We start from the raw sequence: 22,058 nt of genomic DNA on the forward strand, positions 1-22,058 counted from the left end.
AGGAAGTATAGTACATATTTCAGCAACATCCATATCTCCTGAGAGATTATTAACAATGCAAAATCTCAAGTCCTCAAAATCTATTAAATAAGAATGTAAAAGTTAACTAGATTTTCCAGGAAGTCGTGAAGACATGGGAGAGTAATTTCACACACTGTGATAGGCTCCAGTGCTGAGCCCATCTGCACCATGACACAAGTGTCATCTGCCTGAACCAGGCCTTCACACAGGAGAGTGCATGGAAGGAAACCACCATTCTTGAGGGTCAGGCCCCAGGTTGAGACCTGAGGCTGGTCCAGAACAGGCCAAGTTGTCTCAGTTCATCTTAGAGTATCTTTGTGAAATGAACAGAATTCTTATCTCACAGATACAGATTCAGGGACATTTAAGCTCATGGTGCACCATCTTCCAAAGAGCTCTTCATGAACCCGAAGAAGAATGAACCCACCAACACCACCAATAGAAAATACAAAGTCTCATCCTAGAAGGAAAGACACTTGCCAGTCGTTCAACAACCAACTCTGCATTGCCACCAGCCTTGAATAACACCTTTCCATCTCAGCCAGCTCAGTGCCAGCTCCAACACAAGCTCCAACACAAGCAGATCTTTTAGAGTTAGCCCCTCAGCCCCCCCCCCACATTCCTATCTTGCCTGTTCCTCCTACACAAACCTTGCAGGTAAATTTAACATTCCATGGCTCACCCCTGAGTTTCAGATTCCCTGACAGCACACTGCTATTTCAGAGAGAGAAATCAAATAGCTGAAAAGCAGTCGGCTCTCAGAGAGGGAGCAGAGAGCAGGTAGACTTGACATAAAAGCCTAACAAAGTGTATTTATGAATATCATTGGAACAAATGTCTCTCGCAACTGCAGCCATCACCTCCTAATGTCACATCATGGAGACACTGGAAAACAAATAGGGCTTATAACCTGATTTTCTATCAGCTGATAATGCCCTTGGTCACCAGCAGTCTCCTAGCTAGGCAGCATATGACTAATACTTTCACTTCTAACTCCTGAAGCATTTGGGGATAAAGAAGAAGAAAAGGAAAGGGAAGATATCACTTTCAGGGTTGGGCTCATAACTCAGGGGTAGAGTGCACATGGTTAGCCTGTGTGAGCTCTGGGTTTGATCCCCAACATCAAAATAAGTAAATAAAAAAAAATCAATTTAATAGGAAGTATGTTTCTTAATACATCAGCCAGATGGTTTAAACGGTACTGAAATTAATTACCAGGGACTTAGATTCTTTAGAAATTGGTCTAGAATGGAAGAGAAATACAATCACTTTTATTTGGAACATTCAAAGTCACTCTTTTTTTAGAGCCTTAATTTTCTGAGTTCCTTGGTGGGCCCCTTTCCTATCCTCTCCAGCTGAAAGCCAACTAAAATTGCTTCTATCTCTCCTGTTCTTTACATTTCTGCTGCTTCTGTCCTTGTCCTGCACCCAATTCCCTGCTTCTATCACTTGGCTTGTTGCAGAAGTTTCCATTTGTTTCTGTCCCCAACCTGCTCTCTGCTTTGGATTACTACTGTATGCATTCTGCTTTCTCATCTAGACTGTGAACTCCTGGGATCAGGGGCCAGCCACATGGTCTTTAGCTTTTCTGCCTTCAGAAATGAGCATGAGAAAGTAACACAAGGCTATGGAAAGGACTGAAAACTACTAAAATCTGAAAGACTGAATACTTAAATAGAAGACAACACAGGAAAACTAAATATCTCCTAGCATGCACTTGTTGCAAACTGCTTCTCCTGGGCAAAAGATGTTAAATGGAACTGAATTGTCAATATCCGTATTTTGTGAGATGTGTGAAATGCCATTGTTATTTTCTCTATTGGGTTGCCATTTTTATGGATTTGTCTTATTGACTATGAAGCATTGATAGAGGTTTCTCAAAGTAACCACAACTTTAGTCACCCAAACACTATTTTTCATTATATGAACTTAAAATCTTTAACCTTCCTCTAACAAAAAGAATCACCATAGAATTTTCTTGTAACCTAACTCAGGAATAGAGAGTTAGTGGCAGAGCATTGCTCTTACACCTGTTTTGACCTAGAAGTGTGCTCTCAAGTAATTTGAATGCTAGGCGGTCACTGGCAGCTGTGGGGAAGGAGGATCTTAAATGCAGCTCCAGGAAAGCTGGACAGCATCCCCGCTATACCCTGTCAAGCTGCATCCATCAAACTAGATTAGGAGTGAAGATGTTACACGATGTGACCAATGGGACCAATAACTCGACCTGTCGCCAGTGCCTTCCTAACAATTCTGGAATAAAGAGGTTGCCTGCCAGAGGGCTGGGTTTGGGGAGATCTGGCATAAGGAAGCAGGAAAGAGGGCTATTTCATTCCTTATTTAGAAAATTTGTGCTTGGTGGGGACAGAGTGGTAGATTGGTCACATTTCCTTAGTCTCATTTTAGAGTTTATCTTGCAAGCTGTAGTGACCCAAAGCTTTGATTTTTATAGGCCCAGAGTTACAGAATGCCCACATTTCAGGAGCTAGATGCTCACTTGGGAGCAGGACCAGAGAGAAAAATTTGCGAGGCCTTCTGTTTCATTGGGGGTGAAGGAAGGTCATGTCAACCAAGTCTATGCACAGACAAGGCCAGGAAATGCGACTGAAGGTTAAGGTCACCTGGCACCAACTCAGAGGTGATTGAATCGTGGCTTCTGTCTGTTGGCACTGGGGCCCTGGGGCTGCTTTCAGTTTCTAGCAGATGAAAACCTTGACATTGGCCATCAGGAAACAGAACCAGCTCAGCTCCTGTCTGAACCATGTTGATGCCAGTCTTGAGTGTGTCGGCTAGCACTGATTTACAGAGTACAGTAGCAGAAAATACAAATGAGAAAGCTATCTTCAGAGAGCCGCCTCACTCAGAACTGTGAAAAGCCACACATACGCAACTACAGGTCAATGCTAGTGAATTCCTAACCATGGATTTCTGCCCTTGTTAAGCATATTTGACACATGCTGATCATATAGTTAGCCAGAGAGGCTAACTAAAGAGCTGATTTCATTTGGATGAGTTATCATTGATTATCCTCATTTGCTGAAGGCAATTGCAAAATCATTTTTGTATTAAATTGTAGAGGTGATATACTGTGGCCATTTTGGAAGTGGATTCTGGAACCATATTACTGGAGTTCAAATCCCAGTTCCATAGCTTCCTAATTGTACAAATTTAAGAAAGTTACTTGAACTCTCTATGCCACAGTTTTCTCTTCTGAAAGATGGCGATGATATTAGTACAAATCTTACTTAAATTAATTTATATGTGTAAATGTTGAGCAGTACAGAGCACATGGTAAGTATTCCATAAGTGATGATATTTAATTTCTGATCATTGGCTCTGTCTCATCTTTGTGCCTTCTTAAAAGAAGTTCTACTTTTGCCCTTCAAACCCAGGGCTTATATTTGTTCCCTGAGTTGCTCGACATCTGGGTAACTCTCAAGGACTTACACTTGAAGTTCCATGGTTTGGTTATCCATATAAAGTTTCTCTCTTTGGAAATCTGATTTTGGCTTTAACCTGCTAAGCAAACTGGATCCCTGAATTCAGACATGAATTTTACTTTCTAGATCTCTACAGTAGAGAACTTCTAGTCAAGTCCATTAATATGTAGGCTTCTTGACTTAATTCACATCTTGACCTAATTTATAAAATGTCTCTTCTGATTCAAAAGACCAACTTTGAGGTTTTTCTCCTCATTATCCTAAAGCACACAGCCTGTCCTCAATAAGGATTTCTGACCAACTCTCCTGTTCCTGTTTTAGACCTGGTCAGCTGCTCATGAAGTGTTTTGACTTTCTTGGATTGTAAGAGTAGTATCAAGTCATTCATTTTCCATTTTGCTGGGGAAAGTTTCCCTAGAAGGAAAAATAGCTTTGAAATCATTCTGGAAATTTCATCATCTTACACTGACTTGAGAATATCATGCATCTAATTCAGACTCAGGTCATCTACAGATTATCATATAGTAAGCCTTGTAATGGGGACAACATACGTTCTTGCATGTGAGAACTCTTAATAGAGTGCTTTGGAAAGTCCTTCTGGGAAATAGAATCAACAAAAACAAATGCTATATTAATATGTTGGAATTGCATATGGAAACTACCATCCTGATTAGTGTTTTTGCAGGTCCTGTATGTGGCATGACACCTGGGAGTCACAGAACATCATGATCTTGAACAGCCCCATAAAGAAGACAGAGTTAATCCCAATATCTGAAGTAGGTAAAGATTTTGTGAACAGAAAATATGGCTAGATTGCTGTGCAAACATGCAACAGAAAACCAAGCGGGCATTCACATCTATATAACAGAAAACATATCGTGACCTTAGTATAGTCAGCTGTTTTGAAGTTTCTGTGGCTATTACTCGATGCATTATCATTAATTTGGTCATTGGCAGGCGCACATGGAAGGTCAAGAAAGAGCCAGTCTCAAATTCTTCAGAGAAAAACCAAAGGAAGTATGTTTTAAAGTGGGAAAATTTCATCTATTAACATATTTTTTCCATGAAAGAAAAATTCTGTTATTTGATTTTATAGAACAATGCTTCAGAAAAAGTCATCCGTAGATTAAGAAAATGGTTTACAAAGAAGAAATCCAATCTACCCAATCCAAAGAGATTGGCACATTTAATTCCAGTTACCTCTACCAACTTTGGTGAAGCCTACTATCAAAGCTCTGTCAAGAATACCGCTTTCTAATCCACATGATTTAACGCTAGGCCAAAGGGAAAAGAACAATAACTCTTTAGTGTTGCTCTTTCCCTCCATCTTGGCCACCAAAATATTCCTGTTAACCAAAGGGACCTGAGTATAGAAAAAATATAAGCAAATTTAATTATAAAAATATATTTTACCTTAATTAGATATTCCCATCAATGTCCAAGAGCAATATTACTCAAGGTGTCTTCTGAGCAGCAAGCTATTTATCCTGGGAATAAGAAAAACAAAAATACATGTAAACTCCCACTTTCTTTTAAACCTGGTGATGCATAGTTTTTTTTAAAGGAGAATAGGACCTGGGGATAGGGCCAGATGCCTGTAATCCCAGGACTCAGGAGGATCATGAATTTGAGTACAGCCTGAGCCGTTAGTGGGTTCGAACCTGGCCTGTAACGTAGTGAGACCTTCTCAAAAATAAGTGAGGTTGTGGCATAGAGGATGGGAAAATGAAAGAGGGCTCTTCATAGTTTTCCAGAAACTGATAATAGACAATTTTCTCCTGTATTTCTTCAAAAGATTTCTGGGTATATAGATTTTTGGATCTTTCCAAGATAGATTTGTATCCAATGCATTCCTGTTGGACAGGGACTGTAGCATGCAAGAAAGAAGAAAGTCTTTTGTGACAAAAATTACTTAATCCTTCAAGTTTGCTGTCCCTTTATAAAACAGGGGCAATGACAAGGATTAAGATTGCAGACCTCCGCACACAACATCCTACACGTAGCAGGCACTGTGTACACGTTATTGTTGTTTTCCTTAAGTTTCTCATCCCCTAGTCTTTATCTTGAAATTATTTCAAACATCTCATCAGTGTTATGGTGTTCAACTGAAAAAATAGAAAATAATTAATGACTTCCACACAACTACTTTAAAATGGGAAAAAACGAAATGATAGTCAAAGACATTTAATAATAACTAAATATATTAAATGCCTCCTACGTACAAGGCCGATGCACTAATAATTTCCTACGTCCTCATAATTGTATACCACTCATTTCTTTTGTCCTTAGTAACCATTAAAGGAAGGTGACATTAGAAACTAAGGGATGAAGACATCAAGAACCTTTGGCCATTTTGCAAGGCCCTGGGTGAGAGAGGTGGAATTTGAATCCATACTGTCTCATCTCACACCCTGCTCTCTCCATCACATCAGGTGGAGGCTTCACAGTATTCTCCACCACAGGACTCCCACAGGCTCCAGTGGATGAGGCCCATTCCATTAGAGTCTGTTCTTCCCCTTCTTTCCCTCTTCCTTCCTGTCCCATCCTTCCTTTCTTCCTCTTCCTTTCCTTTAATATCTAACAGTCTATCTATCTACCTACCTATCTGTCTATCTAGATGTCTCTGTATCTACAGTTTCCTTGAGATAGGCTCTGTCCTTGCAGCCCCAGCTAGCCTCACGTCACTGTGATCACCCTGCCTCAGCCTCCCAAGTGCTAGAATTATAGGCATGAGACCAAACTCCCAGTTCAATCTTTATTTTTAAACTGAATTAATTGCTTTACTTATTTTGTCCTCCAGTTTTGCATTGGTAATAATAATTATAACTAAGATGTGTTGTGAAAACCTCAGTGGCACGGGAACTAGCAGAAAGAATCAACAACTGGGATTTCATCTTATTAAAAAGCTTCTGCACTGCAAGAGAAACCATCAACAGAGCTAAGAGACAACCTACAATGTGGGAAAAAATTTTTAGCAGCTGTACCTCAGACAAAGGACTACTATCTAGAATATATAAAGAACTGAAAAAAATCAGACACCCCAAATTCAAAGACCCAATTCAAAAATGGGCATCTGAGATGAACAGATATTTCTCAGACAAAGAAGTAAAAGTAGCAAATAAACAAATGAAAAAATGTTCAACATCACTGGTCATTCAAGAGATGCAAATGAAAACAACACTGAGATTCCACTTCACTCCAGAAAGAATGGCTGCTATCAAGAAATCAACCAATAACAAATGCTGGCGGGGCTGTGGAGAGAAAGGAACCCTTCTCCATTGTTGGTGGGAGTGCAGACTGGTACGACCACTATGGAAATCAGTGTGGAGATACCTCAAAGAACTAGGGCTAGAGGTCCCATTTGACCCAGCTATTCCCCTGCTGGGTATCTTCCCCAAAGAATTAAAAGAATCATACCACAGAGATATATGTGCACCCATGTTCATACCAGCACAGTTTGTAATAGCTAAAGCTTGGAAGCAGCCCAAGTGCCCATCAACTGGAAACTGGATAAAGAAGATGTGTTTTTTTAAAAAATGGAGTACTACTCAGCCATAAAGAATGAGAAACTTGAGTTATTTATAGCTAAATTGATGCATATTGAGGCCATACTCTTAAGTGAAATAAATAAGACACACGTGTAAATACCGAAGTTTCTCTAGTGTGAGAAACTGAGAGTGTAATAAGAACTAAAAGGATTAATAACTAATAATTGATACTTTGAAATAGGAAAAGGTCCAAAGGGGTAGGGGTGGTGGGAGGAGATGGGGAAAGGAAAGAATGGAAAGGAAAAATTATGAGAAAAGAAAAAAAAATGGAAATGAAGTCTATGTAAATAGGGAAGGGTGGAGGGGGTGAAAGGCGCACAGGTAATGGGGGAAAAATAAGAACCAAGATACATCATGTACAGGTACAAGCACTCAATGATAAATGTAAAGTTATTGTATACCTAAAATGTACCAATAAAAGAATTTAAGGAAAAAAAAAAGATGTGCTGTGACCATTTTGTGCACAAACCAGTAAAGTCAGAATTTACATGTGTTATAGCCCTATCATACCACATGTGAAGTACAATCAGATTCTCTTTTGATAGATGACAAAATTGAGGCACTAGGACTAATAGAACTTATTAGTCCTAATCACAGAATTTATAAATGAGGAATCTAGGATTTGAGCTTAAAAAAATATCCTAAAGTTTGGCTGAACTTCTGTTTTATTAACACTCAGTGGCAATGACCATCATGATATGTTTTGTAAGCCATAGTCACAAATTCTCAAAGAGAAGTTTGAAGAAAGTTTGCATATGTGATGATGAGCCACAAAGTTGATCTGGTCAATTAGTGATTCACAGACTTCAACAAAGAAAAAGAGAAGATTTTTTTCTAGGACTACTTCCCAGGATCTATTAAAATCTTCCTGAACTGTTTCCTCAATAAAATCACCAGCTATTGACATCCTGTCTCACTATGAGCAAAGAAATGAGAAGGTGAATTCCAAGAGATTGTGTTTGTCAGCAAGGTGCGCAAAATCTTTACACTGTAGGAATCAGGCCCAGGCATTGTCCTTCCTTGCACAGAGGGAAAGCGAGCCTCAAGGGTAACACAGGAAAAACAAACAGGGAGGGTGGGGAAGATGCCCTGTTTGTTTAGTCACTCCAGATTAATGGAGAAAAATGCATTGTGGATGCATTCTAAATACTGCCACGTGATTAGGGTAGAAAAGGCAGTCAGTTCTATTTGGCTTCTGTGGGGATTTGTTTGTATATTTTAATTGCATCATCATTTAGTTTTATTTCATCTGGAACCTGGCTGCCAAATGAGCATATTGATTACCTGTCACAGATGCATATTTATCCATTAAAAGCTGACAAGTCTGGTAAAATCTCAACTACATCAAGATCAGCTTGTGGATTTTAGGACTACTGTGTGTGGTCACACCCACTGCCTTCTATGGAACTTCAACTACAAGGCTAACATCCTAAATGTGCTGGGTTAATTAAATGTCACAATCCTCTTCAAAGTAGACATCATTGTTTTCTTATCCTTTCAAATGAAGAAATAGAGACTCAGAGTATTTAAAATCTTGCTAAGGACACACAAATAGTAAGTGATGGCATGGGGATTTGAACCCATGTTTGTAACATATGCACTGCACAGGCCTCTCTGCTTCAGACAAGCAGTTAGGAGCATGGGCTATAAATGCCACACTGCTTAAATTGAAGAGTTAGTACTGCTTACCAGCTCCAATGTTGAGTGACCTTCTAATCATTTCAATTTCTTCCTCTGAAGCCAAACAACTAATAGTTTAAAGACTTATTAGCATTAAATGAGGTACTACTTGTATTAGGGCAAGTGCCTGAAATAAAAATCATCCACTATTTTTACGTCCTCTGGATGTTGTGGAAAAAGAAACTAAATCTTTGACCTTCAAAAACTTGCTGTAAACACGTTATACTTCCAAAGACTTTGCAACAATTCAATTTCTCTCATAATAGCCCAGTGCTTCGGGTCAGACCACTGTCTCTCACTCTTGGCTGAGACATGAGGAACCATGGTCTGAAATAGTTCCTGGGTATTCAATTTACCATTTTCCTCATCACTTGTGAAGATACAAGTGATGTGCTACTTATTTTTATTTATCTTCCTGCTTTGGATATCTAAGTTCTACTCCTCACAACAACCATACGAGTAGGTTGTATCATCTCCATTTCACAAATGAACATGATGTGGGCCACAAAACTGACATGATTTGCTCCTAGGTGTAAACAGCTGGTAAATAACAAGGCTGCAATTTGAACCTAAAATGAATGTCTCTCAAATTTGCATTTGCGTCCAATTTATGACATTATTACCCACCAATATCTCCTTCGCCCAGTGGCAAACTCTGATTCATCACAGAAACCCAACTCAGATACCATCACCTTCCTTGACCTTTATCTGGCCAGCATGCATTCTGTGGAGCCTGTTCTCTCTCCCACACACTCAGGGTGTTGTGTGAACAGTGATGCGCACAAAACATGGCCTCCCCTTGCATTGGGCTCACAGCTTAAAGATACTGTTCTGAGAAGATTCTTGATACGTTTAGGAAGGAAATGATGAGGTGTTCAGACAGAGGAAACTGAGGACATCAGGCCAGTGGATGGCATTGGGGCTCCCTGAGGAAATGACATTTAAGTAGAGATGAAGGAAGAGAAGGTTGCTACATGGAAGCAGTGAGGGAGGGTCCTTGGCAGAAAGAGAAACAAGTAAAAGAGCTAAAAGAGGACTGTGGTAGCCAGAAGAAGAGGGGCCAAAGGAAGTCATTCCAGTCCAACGGAGAGTACAAAAGAGGAGATAGAGGTGGGATGGGGTTTAGTGTAAAATGAATGGAATGGGGCCAGATTACCAAGGATCTACTGGGCTGTGGTGAGATGTTTGTCTTCTGTGTCCTTGAGAGCCTGGTAGAGCCCTTACCAGTGGACAGTAGTTGTAGCACATTGACATCCTATGCTTTTTGTGTCTGTTTTCTCCTCTAGACCCTAAGCATCTCAGGTCTCTACAACAGTGTTTAGGACAAAGCTAACCTTTAGCAAGTTAAACAAGTGAATGAATGAATTGAATTAGATACATTGTGATTCTGTAAGAATCTCACTGAAGCTAATATGGCTAAAGTAAAGAAAGAAACCATGTTTGCTCGTACCTAAAAATAAAATCAATCACATATATCTACATTTATTTAAAAATAGATAGGGATTAATAATGGCTGCTAGCATTAGTAGCTTGGCATCTGGTAAAGGATTTTATGTACAACTGTTTAAGTTCCATGACAATAAATATAATATGCTCTTAATACCCATTTAATTGGAAAAAATTCAAAAACAAATCAAAGAAAAAGCTTAAATTATGTACTATCACAAAGACAATACTCATAGCATCAGGATTTGAATCCAGGCCTTTTTTTTTTTTTTTGAAGTTTATGTATTTGACAATTTTATAATGTGTCTCACAAGATAGTTATCCTTGGAATGTGTTTGAAGTTAAAAATCTCAATACCCAAAATATAAAACTATAATAGTCGATGAAAGGAGATGAATAATAACAAACACCAAAAATAGAAACTGATCCAATTTTTTTTAATTTTTTGTACAGGGGATCGAACTCAGGACCTTGCGCTTTTGAGGCAGGCAGTGGAACCACTGAGCTAAATCCCCAGCCCTGAAACTGATCCAATTTTTAACAATAGTGAATGCATAATAAAAAATCAAGATTGATAGAATCTTATTAATAATAATTAGAAAACAATAAAGAAAAAGATAAACACTGCATTAGGGTAGGGTGATTTTTGCAGTTGTATTTGTTTTAATTTCATTTATTTTTATTAGGTTGCTAGGATATTATAGAAAACTAGCAGAAAAAAAAAGAAGCTATGGAAAATATAATTTCCTAGGAGTAGCAGGCTAACAAGATGAGTAAGCCAGACAGTGGTTTTTCTATTACTCTTCCTGTTTGAAAGTCCTTCTTCCTCCCTCTGCTATCTAGATAATTCCTAGTCATTCTTCAGCACCCATAAAATTCTTTTCGTTCTGAGAAACCAGGCTTGGCTCTCTGGGATCCCTCCACATCACCTCCATTTCCTTCTTACATTTTATAAAATGTTACAGAGCACATGTGTGCATGTTATCCCCTCAACACAGAAACTAAGCTCTATACTTAGTAGGCAGTAGGTAAGTAGTGGCTGAGTAAATAAATAATTGAAGGACCCTCCTACTCATTCTCTTTCAATGAAAGTACTCGAGGCAAGAGGGGAAGGGGAAAGAAACATAATTCAGATGTTCCAGATGATAATTGGGACACTGATTGAATTGACACATTCATTTTTTTAATAGCCTGTTAGATATATTTCTCTATTCCATTTTGTAGATGGAGACACAGACTTGTAGAAGACAATTTGTTCATATGAATGGAAGTTAATTCCATATTCCTGAGGGGGACAGGCCAAGTCATGAAAACCCAGACCAGTGGGGATTTGTGGATTCTTAAAAATAATAGTAAGAGGAATAACCCTGAGCAGCATTCAGCATGATATCTGAGACAGAGCTTACTGATATAGCCTCAGTGGCTCTGGGAGATGGTGCAGCAAAAGGTCAAGTGCATTGGAACTGGGGGAATCCTGTCCAGGTTCCATTCCCTCCTCTTTTGCCACTCTGTGTGGTCTGGGAAAATTACAAAGCCCTTTGGATATTCAGGTGAGGTGGAGATGGTACTAACAGCATTTAGCTCATCAGGAAATTATAAGGATGAAAGGAGGGACAGCATATGATGAGTACAAACTATCCCTGACCTTTAAAGCATAAAACTGTGACCCATTAGCATAAAGCATGTGATCAAAATATAAGGTTAATAAATGTTTTAAATATTACAGTAAAAGAAACATTGCTATTAATTTCCTTCAAAATACTTTCCATCAGTTCTAACAAAATTATCCCATCATTCTTGACACTCTCTGAAGGAACTCTGAACATCCTCTTTCATGAGTGTATAAGACACTAAAAGCGTGATCAAAACTGTGGTATATACTGCTGTTGAGTGCCATCCAATGGAAAGACAGGCTTGTAAAGACATTATTGTGTGTCCTTATCCACCTTTTTCACTGGATCTGGCACTGTGAGACTTCTGGCTCTTCCCCAAAGTCAAAATGACCATGAAAGATAAATATTTTTAATTGATTCAGGATATGAAGGCAGGCACAACAGCACAACAGAGGAGTTTCAGAATGGTTTGGGAAAATTATAAAAATGATGGGATTCATGAATTCAAAACAAGGAATTTTTGAGGGGAATTTTGAGAGGGATTAATCGTGCATGTCATTCAATTAATTAAACATTCACCATATCTTTCAGTCATATCTCACACAGTTCTTTCAAAGGAAAGGAAAGTTCCATTTTAAATAATGAATATTGCCTATAGGACACAGACAAATTGGGGTCTGATCAGAACAAAAAGAAAAGAGGGAGTCTTTCCACCATTCAGAGAGTACCTGAGAACATTATTATTGAGGAGAAGATGATACTCAAGCATGACTTGATGGTCACAAAGGAGGTAATACTCTCCACCAACCTTGTTCTAGGCTTTCATCAGCATCACCTCACTTATTCTCCCAGCAATATTAACTTTGATGCAGGGTCTATTGTAACAACTTCTTTCTTTTTTTAAAAATTGTGCTGGGGATCAAATCAATGGTCTTATGTATGCTAGGCAAGTGTTCCTCGACCAAGCAACAGCCCTAATACTTTTATTTATGTTGCTAACTTTACACCTGAGAAAAACAAGTGTCAGAGAATTGCTACGACTTGACTACATATACAACATAAGTACAAGAACAGGGATTCAAACTCAGGTTTATTTTGTGAGAAAATCTAATCCTGTGCATGATGCCCACAGGAGAGGGACTCATGTATTTTGTGTGGTTCCAGAGGGTCCATAATGAACACAACGTATAAGGAAAGAAATTTGGTTAAATGCTGAGAAATTACTTTAGCTATAATGAGTCACCTCTGGAATCAGGGAAATATCACTGGACTTAAAAAGTCACAGTAGCAGTGAATTTTAATTTCACTTCTCAGCAGGTAGGGAAATAGATATATTAACATTTTTAAATCTTCATTTTTCCCCTTTGTAAAGTTAATTTACAGACTTCACTTATTTGGGAGTGAGATCATGTACAGTAATTGCTGATAGTTTGTGAACATTCATTTTGCTCCTTTCACTGCTCCTTTCATTCACACATTTCTTTCAGCAATTAGAGCTGTTCAATAGTGCAGTGGGAGTATTGATTCCCATCCACATTCCAAGTCACTGGAAGTACACAAGAAGTGGAAAGTGGTGGCTAAATGATGGGGCCCTGTAGTGCCCACTCAAATCTTAGTGAGCAGAAGACCTTTGAGGACTTCCTAACACCAAGACTCTAAGAAACTGGGAAGAACAGACAATGTGGTAGATGATAAAAACCATTTTTCAAGATGACCTCAACAGCTTGATCAGAGTGTTAAAATGAAGATGATGAAACTAAACAGAGGTAAGTATAAAATTTTGCCTTTGTATGAGAAATAAGCACAGCAATAACCATAATGATATCTTGCTTGTGCAGAATGGGAGGAATGATTTGGTCACGGTACCAGTGAAAACATGCAGGAGTGTTTTTTCAATCAACTTCCTCATGTATGAATCAGTTTCTAAAACAGTTAAAGAACAACAAAATAACCTTGATTGGTGTAGACAGCACTGCATTTTTAGAGATTCAGCATCTAGGCCAGGAAACTCATTGTCTCGCTATGCCACACACATCTTACCGGGGATAATATTTCCTTCAAAAGTCAGAATATAGATAAAAATCCCACATAGTTTAAGCTAACTTTGAAAAAGCCTTACATTGACCAGGAAGTAAAGTACACAATGCATGGTTTTGGAGTAAGTAACCCTCTTCAGTAACTCTTAAGCACAACAGAATTTTAGCACTCTAGGGCTAAATTATGCCTTCTAATAAAAGTCTAAACACTGTATGTTTAAAACAATTAACAGGCCTGCAATGGCAACTGGAAAAAGGATGGGAGAAATATAATGTTCTTACTGGTCTTCACGGTTTATTCAATTTTTAAAATTTCATTAGCCCTGTATAAATTTCAAATAGGTTGCTATACAAATTAAAGGAGACAATATACACTGATCCTAACTAAATAATTTTAAGAAAAAATAAGCAAATGAAATATTGATGTTATGTGGTATAACAGAAACCATACCATAAAGCAGGATTCAGCCAACCATGGCCTGTGGCCTAGTCTGGCCCACAGGGTGATTTTGTACACTTACCAGTAAAGAATGATTTCTATATTTTTAAAAACTACAGAAAATTTTAAAAAAGAAAAAGAAAAAATAATAAGCCATGTCAGAGCTCTATGTGGTTTGCAAACCCTGAAATATTTAGTCTCTGGTCCTGTACAGAAAATGGTCATCCCACCCTAACGTGCAGAAGGAGGTGGGAATTTACCTCCTACAAAGGAGGAGATGGCCTCTCTCCTTCATCTTTGGGTGTATGTCTACACTCATCATCATGTGTTACAATCTCCCTTCTGCCTTGTCTCTTTGGTCTCCAAAGTCACTCATTGCTCATGAAATAGCACATGGTCTGCAGTTCTCTCTGTGGAGTGTCACTTTACTCCCAGTCCCTTTGTTAGTACTGTTCCACAGTGACTGGCGTCAGGCCTTGACCTACAGCATTCCTCCAACTCCTTGCTGAACCCTGCTCCTCTGTGTTCAACAGTGCACACATGTACTTACAATGCACTTTCTAACTGGGTTTGCCTAACCAAACGGATTGGTTTCTTTAGTCTCACCTTCTAGAATCAAGTCTAGATGTAAGTTCCTTTAGCACAACAATTTACTCATTTGTCTCTTTAACACTTAACACTGTAGTTGGCACCCCAGTGGGCTCTTACTAAATGTTTTCTAAACTGTAGCACGTGTGTTGAAATACTAGCAGAGCTGGTGCAGGAGGGAATAGACTGCTTTGCAAGCCTTTTAACAGCAAAAAAGTGGGAATAAAGAAGGAAAGATACAGTTAGAAGACAAGTAGTTTTTCTAAATCTCCAAAGAGAGCTAGAAATAGATAACAGAACAGATTTTTTTGTCAAGAAGACTTTAGTTCAAAGGCTACCAACATGTCTTAATTTTCCCTGAGATTCTAAACAAAGTAACTTACATTTAGAGCCAGTTTTCACATCTGCAGCCTAGAAATAGTAACATTTGCCTCACAGGGGTGTTGGGAAGATTAAAACTACAGTGATAGGCCAACACAATACTGGATCTTGCACATTGTAGGTGATCAGTACCCTTTGCCTCTTCTTAATTCTTCAAGTCTGCAAGTCCCTCATGAATGCCTTAATTCTTCTCAAGACAGCTGAAAATAAGGACAAGTGAATTTCCACCAAACTGCTCCAAACATTCCCTCAGTTTCTCCTGACTTAATACACATCACAAGAAGATAAATGTTGGAGTTGTGTCCACAAATGCAGGCTATGTATCCAGAGAAGACAGTATGTAGTAATTTTGTCAGCAAAACTGTAACAATAAAGGTCCAAACAATACTTCATCTCCCTGTCAATTGTCTTGAAAGGGCAGATTACTTTTTCCTCAATCTTGGCACATCCAATTAAGGTAGGCTCACAAGCCAGGCAGGTGTAAAGTGCAAGCCAGCACTTGTTCACATTAACAATTATCCATAGAAGCTTTGTGAATGTACAATCTTGGCACTACCATTGCTCTGGCAGCCATGATGACTAGGCAGGGCAGACGCTAATATGACAGCTTGGCATCATGGTCCAGAAGAAAGATGGCTTCTCTTTTTCCACTTTTCCAGGTACTTTTCATGCTTCATATTTCAAGCTCCAAAAGACAATGTTTTATATTATCTGTTTGGCATTTGGAAACCCATCCAAGACTCAAACCGGTAATTACATTTCTTTGATGAGTGTGTACTGAATTCCTATTATGTTCTAGGTAAATAGTGCCAGATAAGTAAATTTCAATCTAGAAAAGTAAAAGCATTTTCATGTCCCCCTTTCCTTTCCTTTTCTTTCCTTTCCTTTCCTTTCCTTTCATTCCTTTCTTCTTTCCTTTCCACATTTATGCCTTTGTTTAATAAGCATTACTGAGGGAATTCTGTATGCTAAACACTGTGTCTGACACAGTTGGTTCAGAAATCAAAAGTAGTCCCTGCCCATAAGAAGTTATGTCATACTAATAAACTGTAGGAACACAAGAATCATAGGTAAAAACAAATATACCCATAAAATAACATAAGGATTCTATGAGGGTAAAATAAAAAAATATTGCAGGGATTTTAAAAGCTAGAAATAAAAAATCAAAATATATATGGAAAGTATTACCTCTATAACCTACATTGCTAGTTCATTCTTTCATCCCTTTGTTTATTCACATGCATATATTCATATACATTACATACAAAGTCCATCACACATCAGGAAGAGAAAAATTGTATAAATATTTTAATACTAAATTTATTAGGATGTCATGAGATTAATACAAGTTACCTTTGGCCTCTACAACTATAAGAGGTGCTCAAAGTGGTGGCCATTAGATTCTAGAAATTTATTAGTATGGTGAACTGCTGCTTGGGTAATTTTGGTCATTGAGATTGCTCCACGTGCATTTTTGTTTCTTCTCTAAGGGCTGGCAATGTAGTGGGATTTCTGTGATATACGACATCCTCTAGGGTACCCCATAGGAAGGTAACACCATTTGTTTTAAAAACATCATACTAGTTTTCTTTTCCTGAAGTATACATTTTTTGATGGACTTTGTGCATGTATGTATGTATATATCAGGATAAATAAAACCCAGTAAAGAATAACTTTGGAAAGAAAGAGAAGAGAGAAGTGACCAACGATTGGGTGGAGAGGAGTTACCATTTAAACTCAAATTATAAACCAGACACTGTATTTTATTTCATTTGACCTAAGTTTCCCAAAACTTAGGAAGACAGTGTTCTCCTTCCCCTTCTCTTCCTTCCTCTTCTTTTTCCACCTCTTCTTCTTTCTCTTTCTTTTTCTTATTCTTCATTGCACTTCATAGCTTATCAGATTAAAAAATTTTGTCTCAGAAAGCTAAGCCACACAGAATCAACAATGCCTACATTCAAATAAGCATCTGACTTCAAAGTCTATGCTGTTGTTAGTATGTCATGAGGGACTGAGAAAATAAAAACATATGAAACACAGACAGAAAATTATACACCAGAAATGGAGCTTGAGGGAGAGACAGCAATCATCAGTGGTATCCGAGATATCTCTGCCCTTGAGGTCTTGATTCTAGAATATTTAACTTGAGCTTAGCAGAGGCTCTGACCAGTAAAAAATGTGAATAGCCTCTGAAACTGTTTTTTGTTCACCAACAATCCCCACAGAAAGAACCTTCTAAAAGGCTTAAAAAGAAGGAAAGGTAAAACAAATTGGAAGAAAATAATTATTTTTAAATAGTGCTGCACAGCACAGTTAGGGCTGAAGTATCTCAGAGCTCCTCTCAGTGCACTGGTTAAGGAGCAACAAGAAATGGACAAGAAAACTGGGCTTGAGGAGATAAGTGACTTGCCTCGGTTGGTTCTTGTATCTCTTAGTTAAAAAGAGCAGACATTTTTCACGGATATTAGCAGAGAGGAATTTGTCAATGAATTTTTGTTTAAGAGAACATGGTTGTATGTTATTGGCAGTGAAGTTTCAGCCCAGAGTTAGTATTCCATGACCTTGTTGCTCAAAGTGTGGGCCAGAGTCTGCAGCATCAGCCCAACCTGGGAGCCTGTTAGGAATGCAGACTCTCAGGATCTACATTTCAACAAGAACCCTGGGTGAGTTGCATGCCTGTTGTATTTGGAGAAGCCCTGAGACTAAGTGCCATATATTATAAAAAGAAGGTGAATTTGGGGGTAAGTTCACTTGCCTTTAAATCTCAACACAAATATCTGAGACATGAGCATGGTTTAGATGGTAGGTAAAGAAAGGGAGAAGTACTCAGGGAGAAACTACAGCATGGGTGAAAATGCAAAGGTGTGATCGAGTTTTGCATGATCAAGGGATAGCAAGTGGTTGAAGTGTGAAGATAAGCTGACAATAGGGACTCGTGTTTCAGGAAAAACATTGAAAAGTCACTCTACAGTCAATGGCAGACCAGGGATGACTAATATCATAGCCACAATGATAACAAAAAGGCAGTGATGATTTCAGTTCTCTATTTTAGGGTTTATCTATATCTGGTACAAAGTATTCAAATATTTCCTGATTGCCTAAGGAAGTCCACCTGAAACTTTTTAGTGTGCACATGATTATCATGGAGTCTTCCTAATAACTCTGAGCGTTAGAACAGAAACAAGATCATGAGCTGTTTTCTACATTTTGTTATACTATTACTACTTTCTATAGAAAATGGAAGTTTAAATGAGGAATTGATTTGTATAAAGTGATACTGGTACCAATTGTCAGACCCAGATTTCAAATTCAAGACTTTTGACTCCAGAACATACCATCTTTTTTGTCAGCAAGTCCTCAAATTCTTTGGCTTCATATTTTTCTAAGTTCACAAGCATGCAGAGAATGAGTGAATACAAAGATGCCTATTTGGTCATGGTAATCAGTCATTTCTTTCATGGAATTCTACCATGTAGTTTCAGGGCCATCTATCTTTTTATCTGTGGTCTCTGTTGATTAGAGCTGACAAGCTTCCTTCATACACCTTGCTTTGGTTGGGGAATGGGCCTCCAGAGAATCCAGGAACCAGCCTTCTGTCCTCAGTTCTAACTGAAAGTTACTGTCACACTTTTTCACTCAGACAAAATGGCGTAGAGTACATTTGTGGAACATAAAACAACTCAAGCTACAGAAAGACTTACCAAGAAAGGGAAAAATTCGTAAGACTAGCAACATGATAACTCAGAATTTAACAGATTTAATACAATGCAAATATCATCTTTCTAAGCCTATTTCATATCACTGATAAATAAAGTTGAGAAAACTGTTAAACTCATAACTAGTATATGGAAAAGGAAGAATTTCCAGGATGAGAAATGATTGTTTTAGAGGACTGTGTGGTATAACGAAAGGTTTAGATTTGGGAATCAAACTAAAATCAATCCTGGTCCTGGCATTAAGATGAACACTACTCCTCATAAACCAACTAGTTAACATTTACCAAAGGTGAGGTATGCTAAGGAAACTTTTAAGTGCTTCCATAGCATTATTCTATAGAATCCTTAAAACCAGCCAGCTAAAGCTAAGTATGGACGGTCAAGAGGTTTTGAAATTTGCTCTAATCATTCAGTTGAAAAGAGTCATATTTTCTTTTCTTTTTTTTTTTTTCAGTACCAGGGATCGAACTCGGGTCTTTGTGCTTGCAAGGCAAGCGGCAGAACCACTAAGCCAAATCCCTGGCCCAAAAGTCGTATTTTCAATCTTACCTGTCCATCTGTGGAGCATTGTCCAGAGCTCACTCAAATGACAATTACATTGTGTGGGTCTTATGTGACTTCAGCCCAGTTATTGAACCTCTCAAAGACAAAATTTCTCCAATTTGAAAAAAATAGCAAGATAATACTCACAAAATGAAAAATGAATGAATATGAAAGGGCCAGAAGAGTGTGTGGCACACAATAGAGTCTCAATAAATATCACCATTCTTTATTTGTTCTCTTCTAAAGAAGTCTTAAAAGGAAATAAAAAAATCTGTCATGTAAACATCAGTTCTATCAGACCTGAAATAGTTTTGATTACAAACATCATTTCAACTGATGCTAATCAGCAGCATCTTGAGTTCCCAGAGTTTTGTAGGCACCTCGATGGTTACATGGGATCTGTTACAGAATACAAGAGGGCATGCAGATGCCCTCCCTCCCACCAAAGTGGAAGCTAATAGCAGTTTAGTGCTAGAAATGCTATATGCTGCTACATGCCTGCTTACCAGGCTTGGCAAAACAACTTTAATTTGGAGTGGTTCTGTTTATTCTTGGCTCTAAATGTAGGTAATTTGCTGCAAAGGATTCAGCTTCCTTGTCACTCTTCAGCCTCCAAATTGCTTCAGTTTAGGAGTGAGAGGTAATACAAATGAGCCACTGTCAGAGCCTTTTCATTTGCGGCAGTAAAATGGGAGGAATACCACCTATTTTCCAACTTGGTGATGAGAAGAAGCAATGAGACAAATGCTGTTCACCTTAGGTGGTAACTAGTTTTAGTTCCTGCTTTTAAAGGTGTTACGTTGGAAGAGGGCTGTGAACCAGCTCTGCCTTTGGCTCCAGATAAGTTGAACAAATGATGGTGCCAATAAACTGCATTATGGAAATTATGTTCCTGGGAATGCCTTTTCTGCAGTCCAAATGAGGAGTCCCAAAATAGCTTTTCTATTGGAGACAGGATGAGGTGATGGCCACTCATTTTCAGAAAGTGCATGACACTCTTAAAAGGACCAGACTTGATAAGTAGAACTCAATGGGAAGAAGAGGTTCAAGTACCAAGAAGCATAAGGTCCAGAGAAAAAGTGACAGGGAGTCATTTGAGTCATTTATCATTAAATAAATGGGTAGAAAATCCACAGAGAAGCCCTAATTCAGAAGGCAGTTCTACATTGCCTGAGAGAACTGAGCCAGCAAAGCAAGGATCTAGGAGTGAAGCAAAATGAAAACATCTTCTGAATAATATGATTACATAACTTAATAGGAATGGTTAAAGACTATGTGCTTCTGAATGCAGCTGTGACAACCTAGGAACCAGCCTTCTTCAGGGAATTTTAAGAGTTTTGGTTAAACACCAGTTCTGCAATTTCAGAGCAATATGAAATTTTACTCACCATAAACTTTAATTTATTTCTCATTTACTAAATGATGATGATGCTTAATGTGACCTTTTATTTGGCACTTGTTAAAGTGTGTCTTCAAATATTTTAGATGCAATTTCTGTGAGTTCCCTATGTCAAATATCTGAGATACCTATTCTATATATTATATAGGGAAACTGAGGCCTATATGCTTAGCTAGGCAACTTGCAAAGTTTCATAGCTCTTAGGTACCAGAGTCTAGATTCATGTATGCTGTTTGATTCCAAAACATGTCCTCTTTCACAAGGAACCCTAAGTCTCTCAGAGAAGTAAGATAATGAACAAGGGAGCAGGTTGCATTATGTTTAGCATGTAACTGACATTCGAGAAAGGCCTTCGAATCTAAGGCCTAACTGATGAAGAACCATCGATGTTGTATTTATATCACATAAAAAAGTGACATGATAGATGGTTTGGTAAGCATAATACAGACCATGAATGGAAGTCATTCATCTCAAGATGTTGTTTTTGCTCTAGTGAATTCTGTTTGGAATTTGAAACACAGACCATCCTGTATTAGAAAACTCTGGAGGTGACCCCCATCTCTACTTCTATGCTGAATTGTAAGTGAGTTTGCTTTCTTTTGGGCCAATTATTGTCAAGGGGATATCAATGTTGTCTTTATTGGATTTCTGTTAATGTTAAATGATAAGAATTACATTGGATCACTCGTAAATCATGTTTGCCTGGTAACAATTCAAATAGTATCTGTGGCCTGAGTTTTTCCTTAGTCGCTCTGGTTCCTAATGTAAAAACAGTGGTCCCACAGGTCTGACAGATGTTACAGGCTCTATACCACCTTGCTGCTTTTTGTGGTGTGATCTATTCATCACTTTGGGACACAATTTAATTTGAAAAGTATGATATTGCAAGCATTTGAGACTCAGTGGAAGACATCTGATCAGAAAAAGGTCTCTTTAATACATAAATATTGAACAGAACGATAAAATTTGGCAGGGAAAATAACAAAACACATTAAAAAGCAAGGAACAATTTTTAAATGCTAACATCTTAATTTAGCAATATTTACACTCTACTTAACAGTTTTATTTCAAGGCACACTTTTGAAGTAAAAGGGGAAGAATCACACACACACACACACACAGAATCTTCCATGTATATGTTTATATGTACAAAAATGAGTGACTATACTAGTATGTGATTATCATCAGTGATTTTCTATTCTTAAGCT

At 38.2% G+C, this 22,058-nt stretch overlaps 1 protein-coding gene across 17 annotated transcripts in view; it reads right to left on the minus strand.

Annotated features, from left to right (window-relative positions):
• The window catches only part of Tenm4 (teneurin transmembrane protein 4), a 2,854,999-nt gene that overhangs the window by 1,345,725 nt on the left and 1,487,216 nt on the right, over window positions 1–22,058 (minus strand). For all 17 annotated transcript variants that reach the window (XM_087211381.1, XM_087211391.1, XM_087211392.1 and 14 more), the window contains one exon: window positions 4,875–4,948. The gene's annotated coding sequence lies outside the window, so the exon portion shown is untranslated. The remainder of the gene's footprint in view (window positions 1–4,874; window positions 4,949–22,058) is intronic.

Source organism: Heterocephalus glaber, unplaced genomic scaffold, assembly GCF_053883595.1.
Source record: "Heterocephalus glaber isolate CG9 unplaced genomic scaffold, H.glaber_assembly_v1.0 deba00001428, whole genome shotgun sequence".
Lineage (NCBI taxonomy): Eukaryota > Metazoa > Chordata > Mammalia > Rodentia > Bathyergidae > Heterocephalus > Heterocephalus glaber.